Raw genomic sequence first — 10,085 nt, 5'->3', positions numbered from 1 at the left:
GGCTACACACACACATCTAGAGTTAATTCAAGGTGCAAGTATGTTTAGCCTGGGATTTATATAGAGTCTGTCCTGAATTAACTCTCAGATAAAGCTTCACTAGAGGTTCAATAGGTTCAACCCCTCATTTACTAATGTAGTTAAAACTTTTACATTTACATTGTCTCCATACAATATCTGGAAACTCTGCAAATGTAATTCTAATTTCATTCATGCATCAAGGAAAGCAGTACTTACAGTTATTCCAGCTAAAGTATAACATCCTTTCAAAGAGGACTTACCTGCAAAATATAAGTAAATGGACATAAATTAACATTTCTAAATATTGTACAAAATGCACAACCTCTGCCTGAATAAATGGAAGCAAAGATTTCTATATTCTCCATTCATTTTGTCATGGTTAATGAACAAAAATGCATTACACTTTCAATGACACAATGGACTTTTCTACAAAAAACAAGCTTGGGTCCTAGCTTAGGAATTTGGTACTCTAGGTACTCCAGCAAAGGTACTTTAGAACCCAAGCTTGTTTTTATTTGTAGAAAAGTCCATTGGGTCAATGAAAGTGTAATGCATTTTTGTTCATTAACCATGACAAAATGAATGGAGTATATCAGTGAGTCACTGCACCACATGTGTCAGACCCAATCTTTAAGATTCTTCTACTGCCCCTCAAAAGGAACTTTGCTGAATATCTTTTCATCTTGATTTCCCTGGTAATAGAGAGGGTGAGTAGCCAGCAGACATTACATATCCATAATAGAATTCTTACACCAGCCAGATGTTCAGATAAAGTAATCTACCCAAAAGTTAAATGTAACCTTTTAGTACTTGGACAGGAATGCAGTCTGCCAACAAACAACAATTAGGACCAATAAAATAATCTTCTGCTTCCACTTTTCAGAGACCCCAAGTAGAAAGAGCAAGGTGGGGATTACTTCTCCTGAAGAAATACTTCAAAAATTCATGCTTCAGCAGACAGTTTTTAACAGGCAAAATTGCTAAGCCACTTTCCAAACCCCAGCCCAAGCATAACATTGTGAAATTCTGAAACCAATTTCAAATAGGCCCATCTTTGTGGGACACTTCTGTGCGCAATTGGCTGCCACGTTTCACCCACAAAATATAGTGTCAATTCACTTTACAATATATTCTCTGAAGCGCTTTGAGGCATCTCGAAGACATGATAAGCCACTATATCAAATGCAAGGATTATTATTTTTATTATTATCTTGTAACCATCCCTGAAAATCTACTCTCCTCTTGGGTGCTGAAGGGCCAATACAAACAGTCTTGTTACATTCAGTAACCTGGCTGCATTGTGTCACAACATTGTGCACAAAAAGCACTGCCTGTTTCAAATCCACACCTGAGTTATCTATTGGAGAAGTTAGCACCAAGTAGTAAATTGCCTTTGGTCAGTGATGGATGACCCTCAGGAACCAATTATACAACTGCAGCAGCTGAGGTTGGGAGCACCTCCCTTGACCCACCCCACGGGCAGTAATTTAGCACAAAGTACAGTGAACAACATCTTAAAAGTAGAATATATATATTTTACTTTAAAATATTTTATTTGAAGGAGTTATTCATTGCTCTAGATATTACACATGCTCAGATGTAAGGTATCCCAATCCACAAATCCCAATCAACAGCTCAGACACCTTTCCTCCAGTGAACTCTTCAAGCTTATGCAGTGACTAAGGACCACTGAGGTTACTTTCCTACAAGTCTGCAACAATGATTTCTCACCACCTTGAACCTTTTCTAAACCTTTTCCTCTAACCACCAGCTTATTTCAAAATCCTGAAAAGTATTAAAAATGTGATGTATCACAAGGAAAACCAAAACAAACAGTGCACTCTACCGAATACATACCCACAGTTTCTTTACCTCATGTTTTCCAGACAGACAAAAAGCAGCAGAATAAATTGAACAATTTTTTTTAAAAAAAGTAGGAATTATGAGAAATCAATAGCAAGCAGATTTGAGTTAGCAATCCAATCTCAGAGTTAAGAGGACATGTAGGAACTGCCCTGTCATCTAAACCATTAGATAGGACATTGCTGCACTTCCTGCTGTTCCCTCTTCTATACATCTCGTTGCAAGAGAATGAAACCATTTTATTCAGCATCTGTTTGAAAAACAGTTATTGGCCAGATCTACCCCCTCCTTGTTTTCACATCAACTATGCACAGTGGAAATGCTGATAGATTAACTATGTGAATTCTCCCACCACAGGCACTAACTGCACAATGAAATACACAAACACCCATTTTTCTACTTGGAAAACACTATAGCAGGCTACGGAGGGGCTCACTTTCCAAAGTGAAGGATTTTTGGTCTGCTTAGATGGGTTGTGGAGTAATGAGCAGTGAGCCGCACAAATTGTTGCCACAAACAGAGGGATTTTAACTCGAATGATTTTATTTCCCTGTCAATTTAATTTACGTTTTGCCTTTGTAATGCAATGCTTGATGCTTACACCAAACAGAGAATCATGTGTTTATCTGAGACTCACAGAATCAGGCCTGGCTTTTAATCACTTTAGTTAACATTTTCCAAGCCAAGTTCTCTATTGTGATTCTACTATAAATGTGGAAATTTGAAGAAAGGGATGTACTCATACTCTTAAACCTATGTGGACTGCAATTGGATTCATGCATTTCCTCACTTTCACCAAAATGTAGTGTTTGACCTATATTATTAGATTTTACAGAATTTAACATTATGGCCTCAGTAAGTAAGCTAAGTAAGTAAATTAGGGGTCACCANTTTTTAATCTTAGTGGGTCAAATAGAGATGACAAATGCAAATTAAATTTGGATGAAAGGAAAGTACATCTAAAATGTCCACAATGTTCTGACATAAAACCACACGCAAACACTGTGATGGAACCATGAGAGGTAAACAATCAGGCGCTGCACCAGGGGGAAATAAATACTTTCTGAAAACTGAAAATAGTAAAACCTACAGCGCATTGTGTAATACAGAAATTATTCTATTTCAATCTAGCTGAATAAAAATAAAGATCCATCAATTTGTGGATATTTGAGGAGAGTGAGAAATCACAGTATCTACACAATACTAGGTTGGTCAGCAATGAATCACAGACCGAACTCTTTCAAAATGACCACTGTCTATTGAGCAATAAGTCAACAGGTGAGAAATGGAAACCAAGTCAGAATCTTTATTCCATTTGATTCAAAACCCATTGTTGGAGGTGAAATTAATGGCAGTTTTCCTCCCTGAGGTATTCAAGAGAATTGCTTTGACTCACTTAAAGTAAGAGCCATCACTCCAGGTTTAGTCAGCTTTCTGATTTTAAAAAAAAGTACTATAATTGTTTACAGCTTACAATCTTCTGAGCAAATAGATAAACTTTGTATAGTTCAATTTGCCATTTGTTTTTGACTCAACCTGATCAAATAAGGTTTAAGAGTCCTTAAATGGATATTTCTAGAGGCAGCTTCTTTCCTGATGCTGTTTGGAGTCCTGTAGCTCGGTGATTAGAGCACTCGCCTTGCAAGCGAGACTCCTGGGTTCAATTCCAGGCAGGGCGAAACCTTGGGCAAGTTTCCTCACTCCACACGCCTAATAATAATCTCTCCAAAACAAAAAACAATAATAAATTGGTCATTTTCAATCCACGACTGTTTGTGAGACACTGCTGTGCGCAATTGGTTGCCGCGTTTCGTCCACAAATATACGGTCAATTCACTTTACAGCATATTCTGCGAAGCGCTTTGAGATGTTGAGAAGATGTGAAAAGCTCTATATCAAATGCAAGGATTATTATTATTATTTTTATATAGTTCCACAGGCAACAAGAGTATCTTGCCATTTGGCACATTAATTTTAGTGGACTACAGCAGAGGCAACACAGTCAAACTCAGCAAAGATATCACAGTCAAACCCAATGCTTTCCAAGAAGTATCCAACATCCTTCCTCCTTCTCTCCGCCTTGCCCCTTCCTCTCCATCTTCAGGTCATGCCTGAAGACCTTCTTATTCGACCGGGCCTACAATCATCTGCCCCCGGCTTGGCGTTGTGCTCCGCCATTGGCAAGCGTTCTGGGACACTACCCTGTGTGAGGGCCGCTATATAAATGCAAGTTGTTGTTATTATTGGAGGGTAATCAACAGCTGGAATTTCTACACTATGATCATTTAATGCTCATAGAGCAGCAGCTGTAAAAGTATAGAACAAGGAAAATGATACAAAAGGGAAACCAGACTTGGTGGAGGCTTGCACCTTGTTCAGTGGGAGAAATCAATGAGTTGGTTCACAGTGAACACAATGAAGGAATTAAGCCAAATTTCTTAAACAGCTGAGAACGTCCATTCATTTCTATGATCACATCATCAAAATTGTGCACGCTTATTCCATTTTTCTGATGCTAGAAGCCTGGAAAATGCTGACATACCACAACTATTTTATAAAGAAATCCACCTCTCATATCCGTCAATCAGGAAATACAAACTGCTGGAAAGACAGTCAAATGCTGACAAACAAGACAGAAACAGAGATGATATCAGTACTGGCAAGCAATGAGTTTCTTGTCAGTTCTTGTTTAGCTATCAAATCCTTTGGTACCTGCTCACAAAATAAAAAGGCATTTGCTGACCACGGCAAACTTTTGATGTTTAATAATGTAGACCAGAAAATACGGGTGTCATCTAAAATCTGGTACCATTATATTCTTGAAAGACACATATCATTCAAAGAGAATTAAACAATGTTTCTCTTCAAACACCAAATGAGTAATTTTGCCAGACCCACAGACAGGCTTCAACAAACATATAGTAGAAAGCAGATTCCATGGTGCTCACACTCCTTTTATGGCAAAGCAAGTTAGAGATTTTAGAATTTGGACAGACTTTTAAAGACATACACAAAATCAACTTTATGAGAAATCTACACTTTAAAACTATTAAATTAAATGGTAACAATATTGTGGTTTCTTTAGCAAGGTGCTTAAACACTAACACCATACTGAATACTAATTGCTAAGCCTCCTGATTCCAACAGCTTGTTGGTTGGTCTGTCAGATTTCCTACTGCCTGGGAACTAGCAATATCTATTCTGGAGAGATCTGCTTCATTTGCTTAAATTACGTGGGTATGTATAGTCTTGGTAAAGTGGTCAGCTTCTCAGTAAAGTTTTTTTTGCAAGTCTAGCGAAGGAGAATTCATTCAGCAATAGTGATTGTTTTAACAAAAACAGTGGGAAATTCCCCTATCATAAACACCATAAATCTTGTCCCGTCAGTCAGTCTGTCTGTATGTCTAAGGCGTACACAGTTTTGCAGAGTGGAAAGGTGCTCCTGGAAGTCTTGTGATAGAATGCACAATTAATCTGAACTGGCAGTTGCGTAATTAGTCAATTTTGGGAGCTACAAAGAGATTCACATACTTTCCTCCAAAGGAAGTTACTATAATATTGTTGTCAGTCAGGATTGAATACTCACAACCAAGACATGTGAACACCCAATTTAGAAGGCAAAAAGAATTGGACAGTGAAATATATGGCCTCTTTGTGTCCTCTGCCCAAGTCAAAAATGGATCCCATGGTTATGATCCTATATATTAGAACAAAATTGTTATTGGTACAAAATACTGACCAGGGAGAGAAAGTTGCAGTTGCATTCCAAACCATGCAAAATAAAATTTGCACAGTGAGCAAATATCCAGGTTTTCCCAGAATCAATATACTGTACATGTACATTGTGATTTGCTTAGCTGTAAAATTCTCACATCTTAATAATGATATAAAATAATAGTCCTTCAGCATGTAAAATGAATGGCACAAAATACAAAGAGGTTCAATCCAACCCTCTGTTTCACCAGTTGGATTGTTCTGTTCTCCTGCTTCTGATGCTTTGTGACCATTACAATTTGTTATTCCCTCCTCTATTTGCCAATGCCAACTTCTATTTTTAGTTTAGGAATGATTTCCTGCAGGTTGAGGAAAGGTTTTGAAATGTCCCCAGCATGGTCTGGGGTAACTCATTCTAAATAGATTTTCCCAGCACTCCTTTTTCAACTTAAAACAGCTTGTGTCCATTTGAAGTGGTGTTGCTCATGACATATTCCAGTAAATCTCTCTCAGGATATGACTTGCACAGTGGTTGTGTCCAAGGACTTAGTACTTCAGTAACTGGGCAAGTAATATTACATAGAAGAAATTAGTAATCGGGGGTACATCACCCAAACCCACAGGAACATCCTACGATACAATTTACTTCCAGTGTGAGGTTTCGACAGTTCAATGGAAATCTCTAGGCCAATTCTTTAATAAGGAATTCCATTAGAAATCCTGTATATTGGATCCTGGTGTTCCTTTTATTTATTCTGTTTGCACTTATTGGGGCAGTTCATCTTTTCTTGCTCATTCACTCCTGTGATTGAGCACAGATATTGGGAGGGAGTTAATTCCATGCACATGTATATCATTGGATATACAAGTAGAAAGATACTGTCAACAAAGAATCGCAGTCTGATATGAGTCAGAAAGGAGATGGCAATGTTAGGGAAAGAGTGGAGATGTACCCAAAGTGGATGAGGATTCCCAGGGTGTCACGATTTCTCTCAGCTTGAGAACACAAGCACGTAGCAATACTGCCAGAATCCTTTTACCAGAACTGCACTGGTAATAAACTATAACCCCTGCCAGGCCTTCATGTGCATTCACAAAAGCTTTTTCACGCAGAAACTGTGCTAAACAGTGAATCACTTTCCAAGTGGAAAGCCTCTTAAAAATTGATTCTTTTTTTTCCACTGAGAACACGACTTTGCCCTTGAAGAAATGTCATCAGTTCAGCAAGAGTTCAGGTCAATAGGATTCTGAAAGGAGAATTATTACCTACAGGAACACCAGAGACACATTAAGAAATCTCAGCATCTCTCCCAACAACAGCTACTTATGGACAAATTGACACTTCTCAGCCCTAAATCATCCAGAGAGCCTATTACAAGTCTTGGTACCAAATAATTTATTTAATTAAAACAAATGCATCTTTTGTTCACCTTAATCATGTGAACTTTATATCAAATAGAAATTGTAAAAAAATTTAAATAAAGATTTGATCTGATACAACCCTTGCCAGCTGGTCCACAGACTTAGGCTCAGTACTAGTGAGTATTAAGTTCTAATTTCAATAGTTGGAAAATATTTTATTTTTAAATTGTTTGAATTTCCAATACTCGAGTGTGACTGCACCTAACACAGCTTCATATAAAGCTGTGTATATAATAATACATAATATACATTGCATTTAAACTATCCAGTTTCAAAATTTGTTCATGTCCACCTTAGTCAACTGGGCAGATCTAGTGTGAGGCTGTTTCATGCTCAGCCAGTCAATAAAGTGCTTATACTGAAAGACGTGCCAGTCAGGTGAAGGAGCTGCTAAAAATAAATTTTAAGTTAATTTTCACATAGCTGAATCACTAAGAGGTAGCATGTGACAAAAGTTCACTCTAACATTGACCACTTCTTTGAAGGATGGCAATAGGCAATAACAAACATGTTGCCTGGGACACCGATTAACCTGTAAGTATTAATAATAATAATCCTTGCATTTGATATAACACCTTATTACATCTTCGAGATGTCTCAAAGCGCTTCACAGAATATACTGTAGTTACTGTGTGTTTTGTGGGCGAAACGCAGCAGCCAATTGCGCACCTCAGACAATAACAATATTTTAATGTACTAAGGTAGCACAACAAGGCATAGGATGTGGGCTGTGAAGGGAAATTTGGGGATAAAAATAAAGTATTTCTTTAGCCAGAGGGCAAATCAACAGCTAAAATGGTTTGCCAGGTGAGTGTAATCGAGACCAGCATACTGGACTCATTTGAGAAATAGAATCATGCAATGGGAAGCGGGCTCTGGCCTGCTTAATGTCCCCCGCCTCGCTCGCGCCACTACTGGGGAGCGGGCCTTCTGCCACTCTGCCTCCACCCTCTGAAACTCAATCAAGACCCGTCTTAAGACCCTAAGTAATTCAAGTTAAAAAGTTTGGTGTACATTTAAATAGGAACAAACTGAGGCACTGATTGTGTACTGGCTGTAGTAATGTTATTGTGAAAGATTTTGCACGATGCTGTCTGTCTTCAGCATGATGCTATTATATATATATATATATATAAAAAACACAAACCAACTGTTTAGTGTTGTAAGAAATCTGGGTAGCTCACGGCAGGACCACACATGAATGAGAATAGAGAAAATTTGCTTTCTGTCAAAGTTAGATCTATTCTTTTCCTAGTTCACCTAGTCTGACTCAGATACTATTAGAAGGAGCCTCCACTTGAACTATAACTTACTTTTATCTGGCTTTGGTGTATTTCATCTTTTCCAACAATTATTTATAAAAGTTTGGGCTCTGCCCTGAAGCAGAACTGTTTACACCCAAGTGAAATACTGCACTGAGCAGATAATAAATCCATTTGCATTATGGCGGAACCAGGGGAATTTATGGGCAAAACCTTAACTGAGATATTCTAAGAACTACACTTTGGATCGAATGTGTGTTCCACCTAACATGACACACTTAATTTTTTTTGGTGGGGCGAGGGAAATAAACTGGCTCCAGCTACAACAACAACCACCCACAACAACATGCACTTATATAGCGCCCTCCATGCAGGGTAGCGTCTCAGAGCACTTAACAGTGGCGGAGCCTGACTCTAAGCCGGGCTGAGGGGGGAGGTGGCGGTAAGTGCAGTCGAACAGGAAAGTCTTCAGGAAAGTTACATTTAATTTGAATGATGTTCCACGATATGTATCTACAGATCTAGCCTTCTGAAACAACTCAACTTTGAACTCAACTGAAGCAATGTTGATTGACAATACGTTTAGTATGGACCTTCCTTCCCTCCTGAAATCAACAACTGTTGCTGGAGTAGTTCCACAGGCAGTCACTCTCTAGTACCTCATCAAATGGATACTAGAACACAAAGAATATCACCTGATCCTGCCCACCATTGCTACCTCACCTGAGCAGTTGACTCAATAAGAGGGCAGAAATTCAGCCTGCCACGTTCTGTATGGTTTTACTCCATTGATGTCTTGTAGCACATTGATGAAAAACTTGTAGCAGTTGGGTACAAGATGTTTTAAGTAGTGTCACACAGCTATTTGGAAGTAGTATTTAAAAAACAATCCGGACTATTGGACTGAATGGCTCAGTGAGTAAATGCATTGTGCAATGTGGTTTGATTTTTGTGTGGAGATGTGTTTTCCTAAACAATGCACTCTCTATGCTGTGCAGTTTGGATGCACATACTATTTCTCAAGAAACTCCATTCTTCTCCAACCAATCAATCATACTAGTTTAGGATGGTTGAGTAGCTAAACAATTTACAGTAACTGGTACATTTTCATCTTGTATTTCATTAATACAAGAGCTTTTCACTAATGTTTATTCTTAAACTCCAGTGAAGTCACTCTGGAATGAAATACAGCTTTTTGATACACTTCAAACGTAGTTCTCTTCTACCTTTTCCAAGGGTCTATTGGATAAATGTCTGTTGGATAAAGGTCCATATTGCAGTAAGTCATGAAAACCAAAAGGTTGCAGGGAATGTTGTCTGAACTGGAGCAGTAATTAGGGTATTTCAGTTGATCCACACCTTCCCCTAAAATAAAGAGGCAGAGCAAATGAACCAGCAGGATTTCTGCCCCCAATTACTAATACGTGTATTAAAAATGCATAACAAGTAAGAACAGGATCAGATCCTGATGCACTACCTCCAATACCTTACAGTCAAATCACCAACAACACTATGAAATATTATTGTTTTTAGTAAAAGAGAAAAATGAGCAAGAAAGTAAATAGATTCCATTGAGTGAAGTGAATAACTGAATTATTGGCACATTGGGCTAGAAATTAGCTACACCACCCTTTATAAAATGCATAAACACCAAAACACCAAACTGTTTGACTAACAAAAATAGATGAGGCATACAAAAGATGCTTCTGAGTAATATTAAGACCTCTGATAAAAGCTCGTCAGTTATTTATTGCACTTTCAAAATGTTTCAGTTAATTCTAAGTCAAAGTTCTGCTTTATGGA

The sequence above is a fragment of the Callorhinchus milii genome, unplaced genomic scaffold (assembly GCF_018977255.1).
Source record: "Callorhinchus milii isolate IMCB2004 unplaced genomic scaffold, IMCB_Cmil_1.0 Scaffold7, whole genome shotgun sequence".
Taxonomy (NCBI): Eukaryota; Metazoa; Chordata; class Chondrichthyes; order Chimaeriformes; family Callorhinchidae; genus Callorhinchus; species Callorhinchus milii.
Note: the sequence above shows the minus strand (reverse complement) of the source record.